The 21,877-nt window shown below is 41.5% G+C and overlaps 1 long non-coding RNA gene across 1 annotated transcript; it reads left to right on the top strand.

Annotated features, from left to right (window-relative positions):
• The first annotated feature begins 7,894 nt into the window (after window positions 1-7,894).
• Window positions 7,895-18,359, top strand: Gm36851 (predicted gene, 36851). The gene is made up of 4 exons (NR_166657.1): window positions 7,895-7,995; window positions 9,036-11,449; window positions 13,214-13,444; window positions 17,521-18,359. It is a non-coding gene; the product is annotated as a predicted gene, 36851 (long non-coding RNA).
• Window positions 18,360-21,877: the final 3,518 nt, after the last annotated feature.

Genomic DNA, 21,877 nt, shown 5'->3' with positions numbered 1-21,877 from the left:
GGGCAATTGGGTAGCTGTTTTAAGTTCCTGTTGCCTTGGCTAGCCTGCAATGAGGAACCTGGAATTGGGCTGGAAAACAAAACAAACCTAAACACAAACAAAAAACCCTGTCTTTCCTCAGCTGCTATGTCAGGGTTCTTTATAAGAGTGACAAAATAAAACTAGGACCTATTCTAAGTTTCTATAACAAGGCATGCCACCAAACAAAAATGTAATGGCCTGAAAGATGCCATTATAAAAATATAACATTTGACTATAGAGGATTTAACTGAGGTAGACTTCATAGGTCCCCCCACCTGCGTGTTGATTCTACATCCATCTAGAACTAGAACCCTAGGCCACATGTTGATCAGTAAACAATTACATTCAAAACATAACACATACTAGTTGGTACAGGTGTTTCCCTTTGGAGGGAGGAAGAGGCAGGCAGAGGGGGGGAGAGGGAGAGGGAGGGAGGGAGGGAGGGAAAGAGAGAGAGAGAGAGAGAGAGAGAGAAGGAGAGAGAGAGAGAGACAGACAGAGACAGAGACAGAGACAGAGATAGACAGAGAGACAGAGAGAGAGAGAGAGAGAGAATGCAGACATATAGACAGGCACATTGTCTGTCGAGGAGCACTGAGAATCCAGTTTATTAGCAACCTCACCCTTTTTGGCTTGTGCTTCAGGATACAAGGTTGGTGGGGAAATGGGGAGGCTTGAGACACGGTGAGAACACGAAAGAGGGAGAAAGGCAACAAAAGAATCGTGGGCAATGATTAAGTACTCCAGAATTTACACAGTGAAATATGGACAGTTTAAACAGCTTTGCTATATGCTTCTTTTCAAACCCAGCAATCTCAAACACCCCACGCTGCTCCAAGATTAATTGAGTTCTGCATGCTTTTAGCTTGCTTCGGGTACCAAGGAGAAAGGGTTTCCACAGGACCTGTATTTGCCAGAGTACAGACAGTATCTCATTAATGTATGATGGATAGCCATTTGTAGAGTGATTAATTAGTCATTTTGACAAAAAAAAAAGTGAGCCTACGTAACATGCCTTTGCCGGACTCCTATTTTCACATGCAGAAGAGAAGGAGAGAAATTCCTTACTTCCCCTCGTTTCCTCTCTGCCCCAAGCCCGTGGAAAAACCCCAAGGCCTTTGCATATTCTGGTCTTGTCTGATTGCATCTGGTTTGCCTTTACGAACAACAGGCCTGAAACGGAAGCTCTCCCTTTGATGGATGGCTTCTCTTTCTATGTACAAGTTGGAAATTCAGGGAGGGATTTTTTTTCCCTCCGGGTCTCACTGCTTATTGGTACACAAGTTATTTCCACTTTGCTGCAGAATTGATTTGCAGCATTGGTGTATGAGTTTGTATATTTTTCTCACTAGCCTGTCACGAGGCATAAGTCAGCAAGGCTTCTCCGGCATGATGGATGATGTAGCCAGGAGCCTCCCGGCAATGTTTCCATTAAAAGGACGAGCATATTGTCATTAGCGTGCGGGGACTGGAATAACCCAAAATCTGTACCTTGACATTTCTCAAACTGTATCATTTAGTAGCACTGGTTTTCCTTGCATCCAACAGCGTGCATTGGACCTGGCGGAAGACTCCTTTGTGTCCAATTGCCAACTGTATGAAACCAATGCACCCCCCCAAAATGCCAAAGCATTGATCCCCAGAGTTGTAAGCTTGCATTCCACTCCTTTCCAAATGAGATCAGTTATTTAATAAAAGTTGAGAAGAAAAAAAGAAAGAACGTTCACACCCCTAGAGAATTAGAGAGAACCTTCCACATGAGGGTAGACTGAGACATTCTAGTTCTCCAGCCAAAATAAAAGAAGAGGAGAAAAATCAAGTTGTGAGCTCTTGGTTTCTAGTTTATTTTAAACTCATTTACATTTGGTAGCCTGCTAGGCCTCACTCTCTGCTCCTTATCCACCTTCTCCATCTTCATGTATTTTGGCATATGGCGTGAATATCCGAGGATGGTGTGTACTGTCCATTAGATATCTAGTGATGCCTGGAAAAATCACTAGAGGATCCTAAACAGTTCTTAGAACCTGACTCCTTGGATACACAGATGCACACAACACTTTGGTGATATTATTTTTCATCACTGAGAGATGTAACATGCCTGTCAGAAAAGCTTCCTGTATTCACCATGCTGATGTAGGTATTAAATATAGAACTCAGACTGCTGATGTAGGTATTAAATGTGGAACTCAGGGGGTCTGGTATGTCCGAAGGGCTTGGGAGAGACCTATGGGTGTTGACCATGCATGGCCTACACTGACAAAAGATAAAGAAGCCAGCTAGCTATTCACGTGCCCTTCACGCAAGTTTAACTTCAGCTAGCACCAAGTTGGAGACAAAGACTGAGAACTCTCTGTCTCATAGTAGCAGATGGGCTCCGTATTGGATTTTCCCAATTAACAGCCACACACAAACATTCTTTCTATTGCCATTGCTCTTGATGTCCGGGATAATAAGATCATTTTCCAAAGTGTGTGAGGCAGGAGAGGTACTGAGAGTCTCCAGCATGGAGAGGGGGCAGGTAGAGATAGAATTAACACCTCCATTGTTAAGGGAAGATTTACTTTTCTCATTTAATATGTCTGAAATCTGAGGGCTCTGATAATCAATGGCGTGTCTTAGTTTAATTGGCAGCATCTTTTATTTCTTAATGGAACATAAAATATCATCGTGACTTATAACTGATGGAAGTCTTAGATTTGATGAAATGTGGAAATTGGTATGAAGAGGCATTTCCAGTGAGTCCTTGGGGTCCCATTAGGTGACCACTGGGTGCTACCACATGACAGGGAAGCCACATGGCTATTCAAGCCACCTGGCATATGCTTAGTCTACATCAAAGGCCGAATAGTTGGTGTGGTCTTAGTGGTCAAATACAACTGATTAAATAACTGTTAATTAGAGAGAGTGTCATGCAGGGTGGCAACATTGTAAAAGAATAGATAATTTCTACATGAAATACCAGGGGTATATGTTATTAAGTACATAATAAGAGTGCTGGTATTCTGATATCAGCATAGTAAACTCAATAGGAATTAATAGACTCCTTAGGTGTCATTTGACAACTTCCATTACCAAACTCACCATAAAACTAAATTATACATCTCCAAGAGAATTCAATCAATATCATATCCAAGTCTCGCTGTTATTTTACGTGACTTCAAGCTGGCAATAAATATCCTTTGATTTTTTTGATTTGCTTTAAGTGTTTGAATTCAAGTGAAATATTACAAGTTTAAAAAACTAGTGACAGTCTAATATTTTATGCTTCAAGCTCCTTACGTCTTTGAATTCAGGATTTTATTTATTTACTTTGCTAACTCATTGCCCATCTCACCAGTACAAATGACACGGAAACAGGAACATACAGATTACTTTTAAATAAATCAGAAAACAACCTTTGTCCTATGAATGATTCCTGTTTTAAGGAAGACTCTTGTAGGTTTTATAATAATGAAACCAATTAGTAAGGAAGCTATTGAACTCATCATATGACACAAGTTGTATAGTAACCAAGATTAAATACCAAGATGCAGATGAAATGGGAGAGCAGACAAATCTACCTTGGGCTCATGAGAAGAAGAATTTCACAGAAGAGGAATCAATGGGGCATGAGGACAAACAGACAACAACTTGAAATGACAAGGCAGAGGAAAAAGAGACAGCCCAATGCCAGGCTCTGGAAAGCAACAGGAAGCTGTTTTCTGCTACAGGAAAGATCCAGTTGCATGGCTAAAGAAGAGAAGAGGCTCTGAAGCATCTTGTGTGCATGCGAAGGAGCAGCTTTTGTTCTTGATCATGGTGGCTACAAGTTGTGAAATGATGACCTTGAAATATGACCATGTGGTTCTGATCGGTCTCTCTCAGGATGGAGCATTTGTTTCTGTCAAACGCAGGTGACGCTGCCTGATCCCACCTAACAGTTCTTTCCTCCTGTCATCTTTCTAGATGCTACTGACAAAAGAGCTGCCCACTGCCTTCAGATTAAGCAGAATTGAGGAAAGTGAAAGAAAAAACTGAAACCATGCCCATTTGTAGTTTGAAAGGACTTACCTGCCATGCGGCTCTCACCAAAAGGAGGGGTGAATGAAGTCTGTCTATGTGTGAGAAATGAATCAAAGTTCAGAACTTATCTTTTTTATAATGTTTTTAAGATTTATTTATGTATATGAGTACACTGTCATTCTCTTCAGAGATACTAGATAGGGCATCGGATCCCATGGCAGATGGTTGTGAGCCACCATGTGGGTGCTCGGAATTGAACTCAGGACCTCTGGAAGAGCAGTCAGCCATCTCTGCAGCCCTGGAACTGATCTTATAGAGACACCAGAACCTGAATTTCTCACTCAGATTACTTTTGCACACTCATTTTAGGTTTATTTGGGGATCTCTCTGACTGGAAATGGACTCCTCTGGCAAGTACCACGATTTTATAAATGGCAACATATTGTAAAATAAAAGATAACTGCAACAATGTGCATTAGCATCTCCTGGTGGTTGGAAATGTGTAACCAGCTCTCACTGCCTGAGTACAAAGGGGCAGAGCCCAGGTGCCGTGTGATCACGCCTTCAAAACCAATACAACCTGAGAGTCAGCAATGACCCTGGAGAGCAGGGAGGGGCACCTTGAAAACAGGATTTTTATTTTATTGCTTGTTCTTCCAAGACAATTTTGGCTCCCTGCCTGTCACAGATGGAGAGCTACTACATGTAACAAGGAGCCTGGAGCTGCTGAAAGAGAGCCTGTTGTCTTCCTTCAGATTTTTTCTTAAAAATAAGTGCAATGCTTTAGAGTCAATAGACTTCAGGATCTTTTAAATATATACTAAGTTGTTTAAAAAATCCAGGGTCCCTGTTATAGAGAAGCTACTTCATAGGAGCCAAGACCACTGTAAGCATGAAACACTCTTTAGGGTCCATCCGTACCTGAAGCCTAGGGACTGTCCGCTCCTCTTCCTGACAGTCAGGATTTCTGTCTTCCTTTCCTAAAGCTCAAGTCTTCTCTGTGATTATTTTATGTGTTCTTTTATTTCACTGAATGATAGTATAACATTTAATGTTGATTAATATATGTGCTTGAAAATCTCATCAGCAACATTATGGCATTAGATAGTTTAAACAATATAATATTCAACTCTGGAAATGTCAATATTTTTTATAAACCAGTATTAACTTATTTAAAAAAATGGACTCAAAAGTATAGGAATGACACAGCCTTTGGTTTGCAAAATTCAAACCTGATATTTTTCAGCATGTGCCTGTGGACCATCTAAGAATCTACTAGGATTACTTAGGAAACACTTTCCCTTTGTGTCAATGCTATTGTCTCTACCCCGATCTTAACGTAGTCAGCTTCAGGAACTACGAGTCAAATTTTCCTGTCCTTTATGCAGTCTCGGGTACAAGATGGTCAAGTGGACAGAGAATATAAAACAGGGTGCTCTCTAGCCCAGAAAAGTACAAATGCATAAAAGAGATTAAACTAGAGATGTCTCCAAGACAGTCACATCTACAAGGGAAGTAGCCACTCCAAGCCTGACACTTCTGCCTGCAACATCGTACTATGAAGATGTCGCAGCTACACTTCACAGTTAATCTTACACAATCAGACATGGAGATGACAACCCTGCTGAAAAATGTGCTCAAAATTTGTATTCTATACATGTAACATGAAAGTGGAAGAAGGAGCAAAGAGGGCGGTGGGGGTGTGTGCGGTGCAGGGACCAGGAGAGGGAGGGGAGCAGAACACAAATGAATAAAGAATGAATAAGAAATGCCATTGTGAAATCCACTGGTTTGTGTGCTAGCTTTTAAAATTAGTATGAAAACGACATTTTGAAAAGGAAGAATGTGTAAGCCCAAAGAACATACATGGTGGCACACATCTTTCTCGTCACCTACTTGTTTCCAGCTGTATTCCAGAAACAATGTATCTATAGATGAAAAATACGTCAGCCCGGAATTAATATTATGTAGTTATACCAGTACATACGATATATCAGGATAGGCACTACTGTGCACTGCATGACATATAGCTCATAAACAGAATCAGTTCTATGAGTAGCAAGCAGTGACCTTTTAGGTATAAAACAGACATGAACTCTCTGCTGTGAGTTCTCGCCAGCCCCATGCCCCTCCCCTCACTGTGTATAAGCTTCTCTGTTGACTAGCCTTTCTGTTGGCTAGCCTTTCATACTATGAGTCAGGACCCTTAGCCTGTTGTCTTGAATTCTGAGCTGCACTGAGAAAGTTCCTCATTAAATCAAAACTGCTGAAGAATTCCCTCATTCTCTGTCATATTATTTATGTCTGGTGTGGTGGAGTCATTGACTCTTTCAGTATTTGTCATGGCAAACGGTATGAAGGGATGATTCGTTGTCTCCTTTCCAAATGTCGGCCTGTGGAGCCAAGCACACACTGGGAGTCTGTGTGTCTGTCCTCCCTGTATAGGAGGTATCACCATTACTACACACTGTTCTTATAGGCGACTCTGTCTATCAAGTCTCTCTCAATCTTACCAGTCTGTCTTACTTTGCTCTGCGTGGCTTTCTCAGTGTAAACGCACACTCAGTTAATGAGAACATCTCATACCTGCGGTATCTGAAATGTGCCTCCTTGCAGTGCTCTTATTTTTGAAAGATAAAATTCTGAAAAATGTTTTCCCCCCCCAACGGACACTCAGGACTTCTTTTCAGCATTGTTCTTGCGTCCCTGCAGCCCTCAAAACTTGTGTGTTGGTATTTTTATTATCAATGGGAACATGGTTGTTCACGGATGAACTCATGGAACATTGAGCACTTTCTGATGTTGAGTTTCCAAACATGAGACGCACCTCATGACTGAAGTATGTCCCTTCAATTCTTCATGACTTCGGTGAAGTTCACCCTTGATATTTTTGTGTCTTGGTGCTGCTATAAAAAGGGGCGTTCCCTGCAATTATGTCTCCTAACAGGGTGGTTGTTGTATCTTTTTTTTTTTTTTACTAATTTATAGTAATTTTGTGGCTCTCCTGACATAACATTTTAATTAACTTATAAACTTATTTCCAAAGTTTTCGTTAAATAATCTGTAAACAACAGAGTTTGTTCACCCCTTTCAAATATTTTAGTGCTACCATCTTTCCAGTGTTTTATTGTTATTATTATCATCTCTACTACAAATTTACAGCACTAAGAAACAAATTCAGAGCCCCGAGCCTGCTGTGAAAACACTCTACCCCCGAGCTACATCCCCACCCCTCACCTTTATGTTGTGTATTTCTATTGTTGACTCATATATTTGTACTTAGGGCACTAGATTCAAGAATAGTAACAACAAATATTTCTTTAGCTTCGGTAAAAATTCTTCCAATGATTTACCAAGTAGTGTTTCTGCTCTGGAGAGATTATAGTGTAAAAATGCCCAAGAGAAACCTAACAAAATTCAATATACACTCTTGATAAAATACACAAGGAGCCAACGAATATGTCTTGCATCTTGCACATCTCTCTTCTGGGCTCTTATAAGCACTCACACTCCTTATCCCTCTAAGTCTACCTTGTGGTGTTTTGTTACCAGAGAAGGTAGGCTGCTCTGTTCTCAAGCCCTGTCTACATCGTCATAAATAGTCTCTTCAGAAGCTCTCTGAGACGCCTGTGGCTGAACATGCCTTCTCTATCCAGGGGCAGCTAAGACTGACACAGATATTTTTCATTTACATCTGTATCCTTACATACCAGAGCTGACCTAAGAGCCTGCCTTCATCAAGATAAGGGTGAACTGGAATGTGAATCAACGTGGTGCACTCATCTTTCGGCTTTAAGGAAGTCCTCTTGCTGATTACCATTCTGTTTCCTGTCACTACAGTTAAATACACCAGCCACTGCAAAGATCAGCCGCTGGTCCCAGACCACACATGAGGTTGCGGTAGCGCATGGATAAAGGCATTAGATTCGCTGGAGACTCGCTGGTCACTAGAGAGCTGGAAGGCTTTTACTGGTAACGGCATCGGAGTTTCGTGGTTTGGGGGGAGCTTTGGACAACTTCCCTCCTGTTCACCAGTCTTCAGTTTGTTCCAGTTTCCTTTCACTTTCACATTTAGGTTTTGATTTGTTGCGTTGTGCTTTTTTCACACCTCTAGTTTTGGCTAATGTATATAATTATAACTGCTTGTAGTATTAATATTTTTATAAATCCCTGGCACGGGGTTGCTACCCGCTCCTCAGTTGTTTATGTTCCTGAATGAAAGACACTCGCAGCCTTTATATTTTAATATGCCTTAAGCAGCACAATAGCAGGACAACTGCCTAACCTCCATGCTGTTAGAATCTAGCTCCCGCCGATAATTCTGAGCTACTCCTTACTAATTTCTATGCTCCATCTTGGCTGCTCTTGGCCCAGCTGAGCTGCACTCTTGGCCCCTTTACATGGCAACTCTGCTTCTCTACCCTGCACACTCTCTTGGCATGGTGTCTCTTTCTCTCTCAGACCTTGTGGTCTGCTCTTCAGCCTAGGAACCCTAAATTCTGCCTCTTTCCCTCTTCCCTGGCCATTGTCTGCTGGCTGCTAGCATCCTTATTTAATCAATCAGAATTAACTGGGAGCAAGTTCCCAGAAGCACTATGCAGACTCTCTCATGCAAACTGTATTTGGGGACCCAAGTAGCATTAGAATACAAGCAGCTACAACTACTGCTCCAATTAAAACACTTTTACCACCCCCAGATGTTTCCTGGTGTCCTCTGACATCAATCTGCACTTTCTATGTAATCCTGATTTCTATCAGTATCCGTTATTTTGACATATTCTGTAACTCACAGAGATGAGTCACACAGAGAAAATCATGCACTTCCATCGCTGGCTCTCTCACGCAATCTGCTTTGAAATCAATTTGGGTTTTCCATTTGTCTAGAAATTTTTATATGTTGTCAACAGGTATTAAAATGTATCTGCATGAAGTTGAGTGCTGTCATTTCTTAGGATCGCTTTTATCATCTTTCCCTGTGTTTCTTTCTTATATTATCTTTTTCTTCCTTAAAGGTTCAATTCTGCTGTAGCTGCCACTGACTGCTCATCAATGTGAGAAGCTTTCCAGATCAGTTAAAATCAGGTATTCCCCAAACGCCTTCCTTTCCCCCTCGGAGTGTATGAGGAATAAAACAGATTCCAACGATCTTACCCCAGCTAACTCTCCCCATTACATTGGACCAACTTTGCTTTCCCATTCTGCCTCTCAAGGCTCATCTGAGCATTTCATATACTTTAATTGGCCCTTAGTTGAAAAGCTTTTGATGGATTCACAGTGCAGAATCTGGTGGGGCACTATCCTTGATGTTTTCCACAGTGTCCTAGGTAAATCTAAAAGTGAAAACTCCTGAGAACCCAGGGAATTGTCTTTAAGAATAGAATGAGTTCACTTTAATAATCAAATTTCTTTTCTATTTTGATCCTCATAATTGTGAAAGTCATATTGAGAGCTGCACTGTCTGGCTCCCTCCATTTTGTGCAATTATTAAATGTTTATTATAATTTCCACAGTCTTATCTCCCACGTATCTAGCTATTTTATGCATTTAAGAATAGCCTCACTAATTTCTTTCCTAAGAATGGCTGATATCCCTCATGGACTAATGGCCATATGTGAAAATCAAATGCCCATCAAAACTAGCATTCTTTAAGCTTTCTGATCTCTATGCCTTCCTTTCTGACTTATTGTTAAAATCGGCAATGTCCTTATCTCACTTTAATCTCATCAATGAAAACATTTTGCTCTCTGTATTCCAGTTATCAAGATTCTATGCTTCTTTCAATAGTGTCCTCAAATAGTGACATCGTCATCATTTATTCACTTTACATCCCAATCACAGCCCCCTCCCTCCTCCTGTCCCAGGGCCACCCTTACAAATCCTTCCCACCATTGCCCCTCCCCTTCCTCAGAGAAGGGGAGTACTTTCTCCACAGCATTTTCCTAACCCACCTTATGTTGATGCAACTTGTAGAAGATTCACCTTGAAGCCACAGGAAACATCGATGAGATGGGCTGACAGTTGCTACACTAACTGCTACTGTGACTTAGGCACCATCTTCATTGTGGCAACTTGTAGAGAAATTAAGATCCTCTCTCTCTCTCTCTCTCTCTCTCTCTCTCTCTCTCTCTCTCTCTCTCTCTCTCTCTCCCTACTTCTCATGAGGAGACTTTTGCCTGAAGTTCTCCCTCCCACTATTACTGGCCAGAGGTGGTTGCATAACTGCTCACAAATTACGCATATGAGAAAATAACAACATTCCCAATATTGATTAAGATAATCAGCTTAAACTCCCCAAAGCTGGACCTGACATTGTTCCCATGAAGCCTATTATCATGTGGTGAATGGTGGGATCTAAAATAAAGTCTGAGGTCTCTTAGAACGGGAAATAGAGAGGAATTTTAGTTTGACTAATCAATGTTTATTCTAATTATTATCTCTCTCCCATACCGCCTATAGTGTTTTGGAAATATTTCCAGTTGAGCAGCATTCTTGTGGTATTATGTTTCTACATATTTACCTCTCGCCTATCTCCCTCTAGCTTCAAGATGACCAAATGGCCCACTCAATAGCTATAAGGACGAGAGCTATACTGGACACATCAGACAAAAAAATATCTTTAGTTACGTTCCTTGTTTCCCCCTGGATAGTGTGGATATAAAAACTGTGTCTCGAGCTTGTTTCCATAGCAGATACTACTGTGAAGCTTCACACTCGCCTTGTGTCCTTGGCCCCTGTTAATTCTGCGCACTGGCCCACACCTGTGAAGATGATGCGAGCCAAGGCCCTGTAAGTCCTCCGAGTACGGATGAATCCTCCATTCATTCTGCTTTCCACTCGGAGAATGACGGACAGAGGTGAGCTCAAACGGAGTCTCGAAGGACAAAGCTTTTCTCTGTGAAAAGGTAACTGGTTCACACCTGCATCCTGCTTGGAGCCCAGGCCTCATTAGCACCATTTTCTAATCCTGCAGAGAGCTCCCAGCCAGCCCTCCATGAGCAGGGAGAACAGCGGGTTCTCTGTGCCCTACAGTGGCCATGTTTGCCTGGAGGAGCCAGGGAACATCTGGTGAGATTCTGCACCATAGGGTGGCTGCAAAACATTGGATGTTTGAATAAACGAACCCCGCAACCGCACCACAGAACACTGGAAGAGAGGGGACTCCTCACTCAAAGCTGCTTTCTCCCTCCCTGCTACAGTCTGAGCAGCAGTTAAACTTCAAATAACCTCTGTGGTTCCTTCCCTCCTAGGGCATGAACACAATCAGAGGACAAGTAGACGGGTGTTTCCAGGAGCCAATGAAATATTTTATTTATTTCAATGGGAAATCAAGCCAGCTGGCTCTTACATGAAGCTATCCCCTGGAATTCACAAATGCCACTTTCTTCTCCATCGTGGAAGAAAAGATACGTTGTAGTTTGGAACAAAGGTGAAACAAAAAAATCCAAAATTCCTGAAAAACGGGATCGACAAATTTTAGCGGCTGCCCTAACTCCATGCTAAAGACATGGAGTGTCCTATGTCCTTAACATAGGAGTGCTAGTGCCTGACCAGCTGCTAGAGGGGGGACATTCAGTATGCATTCCACCAAAATGTTCACACACACACACACACACACACACACACACACACACTATTCCTGCAGAGGCCTACCCACAAGGTTGCTTTCGGGAATGCCATGCTAAATGAGGACCATAAAACTTACTTACGAGTTTGAGCATGGACCTTTCCCAGGTCTCTGAGCTCATCCCTCTAAAGCTGAAGGTGCCTGTTTCTCTCACAGTAATGCCATTCAAGACTCTAAAGCACAGACATGGTCAGTGGCTTCAAAGAGTTGCTCTCAATAGGACTAGAGGTATCCCGACAACTTCTTCTCTTACTTTGATGCCTTTGCTGTAAGCATTTGTGACATATTCTAGCTTCACTTCTGGACAAGCACGCTGTAGATAAAGGACATCTTTTAAATAGGGAATTTGAAGGGAAGGGAATTATTACTGCCAATTAAGGTCTCTCTGCTCGTAAACACGATGTGTGTTTCTGGGGAGACGTCTCAGTTGTTGGAGTGTTTGTCATGCAAGTACAAAGACCTGAGTTCATTTCCTCAGGGCCGAGTAAAAAAGCTGGGTACTCTCATCTGTCATCCCAGAACTGAAGAGACAACAAAAAGAGCATCCCTGGGGCTCACTGGTCGGCTAATGTAGCTGGATCAGCAAGCACTGGGTTCAGTGAGCTAAAACTAAAATGGAGAGTGATAGAGTGTGACATCCAACATAAACCTCTGCTCACACACATATACACACATGCATCCACATGTATCACACATGTACGCATATATACCACAAAGAAAGCCCATGCACATATCACATATGCACACATATACACACATACACACACATATACATATCACACACAGACACACACATCCCCACATCACCCATGCATATATACATATGACATCACATACACAGACACACATGCCACATATGCACATATGTACACACATGCACACACATCACACACAGACACATACATCACCCATGCATACATACATATCCCATCATACACACACATCACATATGCTTGCATGTGCATGCATGCCTACACACATCATCATCATCATGACATAACACACAGACACACAAATCCCCTACACACACCACCCAAGCACACATACATATCACATCACACACATACATTTCACATATGCACACATATGCATGCACACATACACACACATCATCATCACATCGCACATGCACACATCCCCACAGTAATAATAACAGCACATATTAAGAGGTATTTCATCTGCTACAAACAAACCTAGGACAATAAGTACCAGTGTTACAGTGACCAAATGAGTGAATGAGGAAAGGAAGAGAGTTTGGCTTCTTAGCTGCAGAGCGATATTAAACAACTTACTGAATCCTCTTCCTCCTCACTTACACTCTGTGGAGAGCAGTAGTTTCTCCTTTGTAATATAATTAGGATTAAGCGTGATAGCCATATAGTGAGCGCCATGTTTAGCACATTGTAAAAACCCAAGAAATAATCGTCACTGTGACTACTGCCATAGCTCAGCTTTCTCTTCCCATGATAATAAGGCTCTGCTTCTGGAAAGCATAGGTTGTTCTCGAATGCAAAAACATGCCTTGAAGACAAAAGGATGCTTGTAATAAAAGTTGTTCTCTGTCAGGTGACCCAATATTATCTGGATCGTGACAAGCCATGAGGAAAGGGTGGCCAAAAACAAGAGCCCACCATCTTGGTTGAGAAGGTTGATGCGAAGCCAAACCCACTGGCTAGAGGGCGGAGACACTCCAGATGAAGTGATACCAGCAAGTGATAGGAGGCACACTGAAGGGGGAAAACCTCCCCCAAACAGGCATGGCTCAATGTCCATGTGCCTGACCATGGGAAGACAGAGGTGAGTCCTCACTGACTGTGCAGTCCCACCGTAGAAAATTTAACTGATAGGGCTTTAAAAGATATTTCATTTCCACCTTTTCCCAAGGCCAGCACAATTATGAGCATATAAGAGCATTTTCATGAAAGACCACAAGTGCAGAATAACTCCACAGGAATGTAGCAGTGCAAACAATTACAGATGGGCTAGCATTTTCACTGCAACCTTTGTTTTTATGGACAAATACTTTTGTGTTACAACCACCTACACCAATCAAGAGGAGAGCATATTGTGCAGCCCTTTAGTGAGGAGTAACATTGAGCCTGTATACCATGTAGCCTGTATGAAGAGGACTACATCTGCATAAGTAGACTGTGATATTCATTCATTCATTCATTCATTCATTCATGCTGAAATTACTTAGTAAGTAACAGAATTCTCAGAACACACCCTACGGTTAAACCACACAGCTCGCTAGAGCTTAAGCCTCTTTCGTTCTTCTTCTTTTCCCCTTGCTTTCACGCCCTGGTTTCTAATCTTCATTTTTCAGCATAGAGCAGAAGCACACATACTCTGCAAGTAAATGATACTGGCATTCTACTTTTCATGTGCTAAGCATAATCCAAAAATATGTGTCATATTTAGAAAACCGAGGTTTAGAATGATTAATCTTCTTGCCTAGCTCACAAAGGTCACATGTTTCCGAACTACCATTCAAAAGCAGACAGTCTGGCTCCAGAGTCTGTGATCTTAATATCATCACTTTGTTACATTAAATATGGAGCAAATGTTGCAAATATTCATAGTCATTTAACAAATATTCATTAAGGTCTACAAAAGTTAGGTACATAAAGAAAAATCTTAGACCCCGAAGACCTAAGAGTCTACTGGATAAGGTAATTGCATACATAAATAATTCAAATGTAAAGAAGATGTGCTAAATACTAGTAAGTGATGTAGGTTTTAGGAAAGAAAAAAATGACTCCTGCCTTCAATGAGAAGTTTTCATGGGAAAATCAGAGCTTGGGTTAGGGGCTAAGGAATATATATGGTTCAAATTGTTAGGCATGGCATGACAGAACACTGCATGACAATCGCCTTCATCCCGGCTGACATGAAAACCATCAGAGAATACATTATTAATAGTGATGCGTGAACCAACCTCGATTAAAAATGATGATGGCTTAGCTGGCTACATACTCATTAGAATAGTTACAGTAAAAAGACCAATAACACTAAATGTTGGTGAGAATGTAGTACAACTGTTATTTCTCACACGTCTGTGGTGGTAACACAAATGGTACAGTTTTTTGGATAAACACTATAGTGTTACCTATAAAACTAAACATACACTTACCATGTGACCCAGAAATGGTAACAGGTAGATACCCATGAAAACACTGTTCAGGATAGCCAAACAGCTCAGTTCACCATTACCATGCAAACCATGGCTTACCCATACCATGAAATCCTACTATGCAACATAAAGGGCACAATGTGTACAAGGACATGCATAAATTCCCTAACACCAGTGCAGGCTGTTAGAGAAAGCAAACCTAAATTGCTACACACTTTTTGAGTCCATTAGATAACATGTTACACAAGGCAAAATAGTGACAGACAGCACATCAGAGATTCCCTGCATCCAGCTACCAGAGGAAGAGACCAACTCTTCGAAGGAACAGAGAAACCACAGGGAGATGGAGCTCCTCCAGAAGAAACTGTAGTAAGCAGAAGTAGGCTTAGATTTTTCACGACTTACTTTAATAAGGGTTCTTAAATGCTTCAGCCTCCCTCCTAGCCCACCATCCACCAGAGGTAGGGACAAAGAAAGGTAAAACGGAAACAGGGGTTGTAGCCGTTTAGAAACAGTTCTTTGTCCACATCCACGCCAGCAGGCTTGTACAACCACTCTGGAAATCAGTCTGGCGGTTCCTCAGAAAATTGGACATAGTACTACCTGAGGATCCAGCAATACCTCTCCTGGGCATATATCCAGAAGATGCCCCAACTGGTAAGAAGGACACATGCTCCACTATGTTCATAGCAGCCTTATTTATAATAGCCAGAAGCTGGAAAGAACCCAGATGCCCCTCAACAGAGGAATGGATACAGAAAATGTGGTACATCTACACAATGGAGTACTACTCAGCTATTAAAAAGAATGAATTTATGAAATTCCTAGCCAAATGGATGGACCTGGAGGGCATCATCCTGAGTGAGGTAACACATTCACAAAGGAACTCACACAATATGTACTCACTGATAAGTGGATATTAGCCCCAAACCTAGGATTCCCAAGATATAAGGTACAATTTGCTAAACACATGAAACTCAAGAAGAATGAAGACTGAAGTGTGGACACTATGCCCCTCTTTAGAATTGGGAACAAAACACCCATGGAAGGAGTTACAGAGACAAAGTTTAGAGCTGAGATGAAAGGATGGACCATGTAGAGACTGCCATAGCCAGGGATCCACCCCATAATCAGCATCCAAACGCTGACACCATTGCATACACTAGCAAGATTTTATCGAAAGGACCCAGATGTAGCTATCTCTTGTGAGACTATGCCGGGGCCTAGCAAACACAGAAGTGGATGCTCACAGTCAGCTAATGGATGGATCACAGGGCTCCCAATGGAGGAGCTAGAGAAAGAACCCAAGGAGCTAAAGGGATCTGCAACCCTATAGGTGGAACAATACTATGAACTAACCAGTACCCCGGAGCTCTTGACTCTGGCTGCATATGTATCAAAAGATGGCCTAGTCGGCCATCACTGGAAAGAGAGGCCCATTGGACACGCAAACTTTGTATGCCCCAGTACAGGGGAACGCCAGGGCCAAAAAGGGGGAGTGGGTGGGTAGGGGAGTGGGGGTGGGCGGGTATGGGGGACTTTTGGTATAGCATTGGAAATGTAAATGAGCTAAATACCTAATAAAAAATGGGAAAAAAAAAAGAAACAGTTCTTTGGGGGCAATTCTAATCTTTGTTGTCAGCAGTTCAGTTCACTAGCAAACCATCCAACATGAATCACAGCAAAGGTCCAGTCCACTAACAAACACCACTCACAAGTCACCAATGGCCATATGATCTAGAAGAAACCTCAAGGCTCCACCAATTGGCCCAAGTTGGCAGAAGCAGCAAGAGGCCACTGGAATATCATGAGAAGTTCTTTGGTGAGCTACTTTCTATGAAATCATGACAAGCTAAGATCTGCAATGTGATGCAAGGTGAACCAAGGCCAGAGTCTCCTCACAGTCTGTGGGGCCATGTTACTATTCTTCCCAAACATCGCAAGTCCTCTCATGTCTCAGCTTCAGCAAAACATCCTTTCACCTGTGTGCCCCAGAAAAATATCTTATGATATAACTGAGTTTCCAAAGAAACCAGAAATTTCCACTTCAGAAGACCTATACCTATGTTCTAGATGCTAAGTCTTGTTATAATGCTGGCTACCATAATTGTATGAAGTTGTCAAGTGTGTTAAGTTTTGTTGTTCATAATTTATATTTGTTAGCTGACACCCCCGCCCCCAACCCTTCAAAACAACCAATTAGATCAGGGCTCCAGAGATCTGAACATCAGTGTTTCTCTAAATTTCCTCAGACACTTCAAATATATGACCTGGATAGAGAATTGGCATTTTATGGAAAAAGCACTATGAACAACTGTACATAGAAATGAATACATTTTCTTTCACAAATAAAAATAAGACCAAAAACTAAGTGTGTTTGAGGAATAACATGGCTGGATCGCAGGTGCATGGAGAGTAAAGATTAATCTAGAAAAAGAACTTAGGAAAGATCATGGGTCACACTTTCTCATAGTGACTGAATGTTCTGGGCCATCCATCACAAAAGCAATTTGCTTTCTGAAAATGTGGAGAGAAAACATTTCCAGTGCTTTGAAGTGAAAATATTGTTAATACTCATGTCTCTCCAGTGATGTGATTATTGTGATTGATAATATTCATGAGTTATCACTGTAGCGGAGTATTTGTGGGGCTGTATTGTGCCTTATGCAGGCTGTGATCAGAGAAATTATTGTATCTCTACATGATCTTAATCAAGTCCTCTGTCTTTTCTATTTACCAGTCTGGAAGCGTGAGTATTAGGCTGCAGGACTTCTTAGACTCCTTCCAGCTTCTGCCCGGTTCTTTATACACCAAGGGATTGAACCTGAGGAACAGTGCCACAGTAGGAATACTGACTGGAGTGGGGCCTCAGGAGAAGGGGTTGGGAAATCTCCAGAGCCCTGCAGTCTGCATCATTTGCTCAGGAATCAGAATGCATCTGCTATGGTATCTGTGCTGCTTCTCGTTTTAAGACTCATTTTTCCTGTTAATTTATTTTCCAATGATCTAAAATGGCAGCCTCAGAGACTCTCACAGCTTCTGGTTTAGATCCCCAAAGCTGAGAAAGGATTTAGTTATTGTGAAAGCTGGCCTCTGCTCCATGGTGTATCAATTGCTGATGCAGCCATCCCTTCAGGGATATTTTTGAGAAGTGGTGTTAGCTAAGGGCATGCACCATTGAGTATTGCTCTTTCCTGTGTGGGGCAGGCAATGGAGGCCAGCTTACTCACCATCCCCTCGAAATCTTGTAGTTACTGCTATACCTCTAGCCTTGCTGTCCTTGGAGAGTCTACATATTTATTATCTAACTCTAACTTCCTCAGGTTTTGAGGGGGGCATGTTTGGGTGTGGTGTGTATGGATGTGGTGTGGTGGATGTTTGTAGATGTTTGTATTTATATGTGTGTATATGTCTATGTGTATATATGTTTGGGTGTATGAATATGTATGTTTATGTCTATGTGTATATATGTTTGGGTGTATGAATATGTATGTGTATGTGTAAAAGTATGTACATTTCAGGCAATAGTCTACTATTTATCCAGAAAAGAACTATCAAATGAATAAATATTATTCAAATATAAAGGTGTCTCATTTGTATTTTCTTTCAAGAGTGAATATGTGACACGAAAAGAAACAACTTGCACCTGACTATCTGGCTTTACCAGTAATGTTTTCTAATTTGTACAGAAAAGTTGCAGCAAAGCAGTCATTACCAAAAAAGCTACGACATGATAATTACAAAAAATGAAGGTCAAAGATTTCACAAAGATATTTATTCTTCCTTTTTCAACCAAAGCCACTAATGATAATCATGAGACCAACAAAGGGAATATTATGACTACAGCAAGACATTTTATGAAACCTAACAGTTATTTTTGCAAGTCATGCATTGGATTAGAATTCCAACTCATGAAGCTCTGATAAGTGCGTAGATTGATATAGTAGCAAATCTGAACAGAAAAGTCTAGCACTATGGAAATGAAGCTGTCTAAGACCATAAGCTTTACTCTCAACCGAGACTGTGGATTTTCTACAATTAGTTTCTGGTGCAGAGACATGAGCATAGGTCTAAAGGAAAGACAGACAAGGCAAAGAAAAGGTCTGACCCTCTTCTGTAAAACATTAAACTTGCTGAGAATAAGGATTCACAGCTCAAAAACAAAACCATAACTTTGCTCCACTAGCCTCTGTTAGGACTGATTCTGTGCATGGCAGTGTATGCACATCTGTGCACGCCAGTGTATGCACATACACACCTTGGGGACACAGGTGATATTGCAATAGTCCACGCAGATAATTGAGAGTGTACATTTTGTTTCTTGTAGCTAAACTCCTTTGTCATCCTTATAAAAAAAAATTCCTTCTGTGGCCAAGAAAAGAAGTAGGGTTGTGGCTTGCTGTGGCTGTCTGTTGGCCTGCATCTGTTTCCTTGTGTCTGTATCTCTCTTTCTCATTCAACTTATTTTGAGGAGAACTAAAAAATGTTCCCTGCCATTTCTATACCAATACCATTTGCACCAACAGCATTTAAGCTTTTTTTGAAAGTAGATTTTGCCCCTATATGAATCTCCTATTAAGTTTGGGGGACTGTTAACCCATTCTTAGGCAATGACATAGCATCACCAGCATAAAATTCAAAATTGCTTATTGAAAACCAACGAGAAGATGGCACCCATAGACAGAAGTAAAAGCCTGGCTGGCATCTCTAGATTGCATGCCTCATCACCAAATTAGCTGCTTCCTTCGTAGGTGGCAGAACAGTAAATCTGGGAGTGTGGCAATTCATCTACAGAATGCTTAAGAGGCCAGAAAAGAACAGAGCGACACTGGGTGAAAAATGAGTTGCTGACCAGCTAAGGTTACTATCTTGTTTCAAAGGTTGCAGCAATATAATCATCCCTGCTTGCTCTACAGGAGAAACTCAATATTGCTTTAATTACTTTGCTCCTGTTGGCTACTGCATTCCCAATGCAACAGTACCTCCAGCAAGCAAAGGGACAGTATTGGTTATACACAAACTTTTATGCTTTAGAGTGTTATACATATTCTGTCCTGTATAGAAGGCTATGAAAGTTAGCAGAAGCTATACATGTAAGTCCCCAAAAGCCTGGCTCAGGACCCAGGGTGAGCCAGTCTTAAAAATCAATCCTAGGGTTGGGACTTATGCTCACCTTCTGCATTGATTCTGAGATTTTTTTTTCTTGTCTTGCTTCTCAGGAGTGTTCAGCCTAAATATGACATCTATAACACATTTCTCCACAAGGCTTGGAGTATCTCAGATGGGGAAGGCAGAAAGTTCATAGGAGCCAGAGGCAATGGATGACTATGAAGAAAGTAATTTCTAAACAAAACAGGACAGTTTTACTTGTGAACTCACAGTAGTGAAAGCATACAGAAGACCTATGTGAGCTCAAGCTACTAACAACACTTAGCTGCTGACAGGAGTCTGTTTTCTTCAAGCATGTGACCTGACCCCCAATAAGTCAACCATGTTCCAGATGCCCCTGTTCTTATACCACACCTGAGCTTGGTGAGTTTCCAAAGGATAAAGAAGATATAAAGGTAGGTGGGTGGGAGATAAGAACAGGCCTGGGAGGAGTCATAGCAGGGGAGTTAGATATGATCAAAATACATTATATGAAACTATCAAGGAAGTAATTAAAATGTTGTTTAAAAAATCAGTTCTGGCCACTTCAACAGCATAAAATGAGATTAAATTCGTTATAAAAACTATTTACTAAAAATTTCATCCAGTGGACTACTGGCTCATTAGAAAGACAGGCTTGCTATCTCGGGCAAACAACTTCAGCTAGGAAAGACTGTTCAGGAATCCCCAAAACCCGGCCCTGAAATTTCCCAGGAAGCCTGCTTCTTTATCTGTAGCTGTACTATTTACCATATGACTTCATGATGGTTAATCTTCATTACTAACTCCTCTGAACGGAGACTCACCCAGGAGACACATCTCCAGGTGTCGGTGAAGGTTTTTCCAAAGAAGCTTTAAAGAAGAGGGAAAACTCACATTTAAGTGTGGATGGCTACAACCCATGACCATGGGTCTCAGGGTGAACAAAAATAAAACAGAAATGAGAAGCCTGTTAGGTGTCACCATCCACAGTCCTCCCCGTCCCCATCTGCTTAGATGTCAACAAGTCACTCACCATCAGTGTTTCTACTATGGTGGGTTGGATTCCCTTGAACTGTCAATCAAAATTAACTTTTCCCTCTAAAGGTGTTTCTCTTAGGCATTGTGTCACAGCAATAAGAAAAGTGATACAGAAGACTGGAACGGAGAAGTGGGACTGTTGCTAAGATAATGCTGGCAAGGTGGTTGGCAGGTCTTTGGAACAGGCTTTGAGGAGAATATAGAAGAGTTTGGAGTTGGAAACTAGAGAAGTCCCAGGATGCTATAAATACGGACTAATGAACAATTCTTCTGGGAGATTGGAAGACCAGAATTCCAAAGTAAATGAGAAGAGTGGAGGAGGCTCAACTCACTGGGTCTTAGGGGTTAACAGGGACTGTATTGGGTGCTAGGTGAGGGGCTACTCAGGTTACATACATTCCAGCAAAAGGGAATCTGTCTGCACTCTACCCGTGTCCTACAAATATACATGAAATTGATTTCAGAGGCTGCAGTCTGTTCTGGAGACACTTTCCCTAAGCTGCCGAGAGGAAAGCCTTCTCCTGAGTGTCTCACAAGATCAGTCTGTAAATGACCTATTTTTTTATGACATCATTTAGCTCCACAATTTTTATTTTTATTGTTTTGTCTGAATGACACATCTTTTGAGTGTGTGTGTGTGTGTGTGTGTGTGTGTGTGAATATATCATCTTAGTGAATTCTTCTTTTAATGAAGATAAAATGTCCTCCCTCCTCACTAGTTTGGGTTTAAAGTCTATTTTGTCGGCTATTAAAACAGCTATACCTGCTTATTCCTTAGTTCACTTTGCCAAAATTCTTCTTCCCACCTTGGTACCCTAGAGTAGTGTCTATTGTGGATGATGTGCTATGTTTCTTGGAGGCAGCAAAATATGTATCCGGTTTTCTATGATGATTTGTTAGTTTGTGTCTTTTTATTGGGAAACCGATAC

The sequence above is a fragment of the Mus musculus genome, chromosome 5, assembly GCF_000001635.26.
Source record: "Mus musculus strain C57BL/6J chromosome 5, GRCm38.p6 C57BL/6J".
NCBI classification, from domain to species: domain Eukaryota; kingdom Metazoa; phylum Chordata; class Mammalia; order Rodentia; family Muridae; genus Mus; species Mus musculus.
The sequence above is the reverse complement of the archived record's forward strand: the minus strand, read 5'-3'. Positions and strand labels throughout refer to the sequence as shown.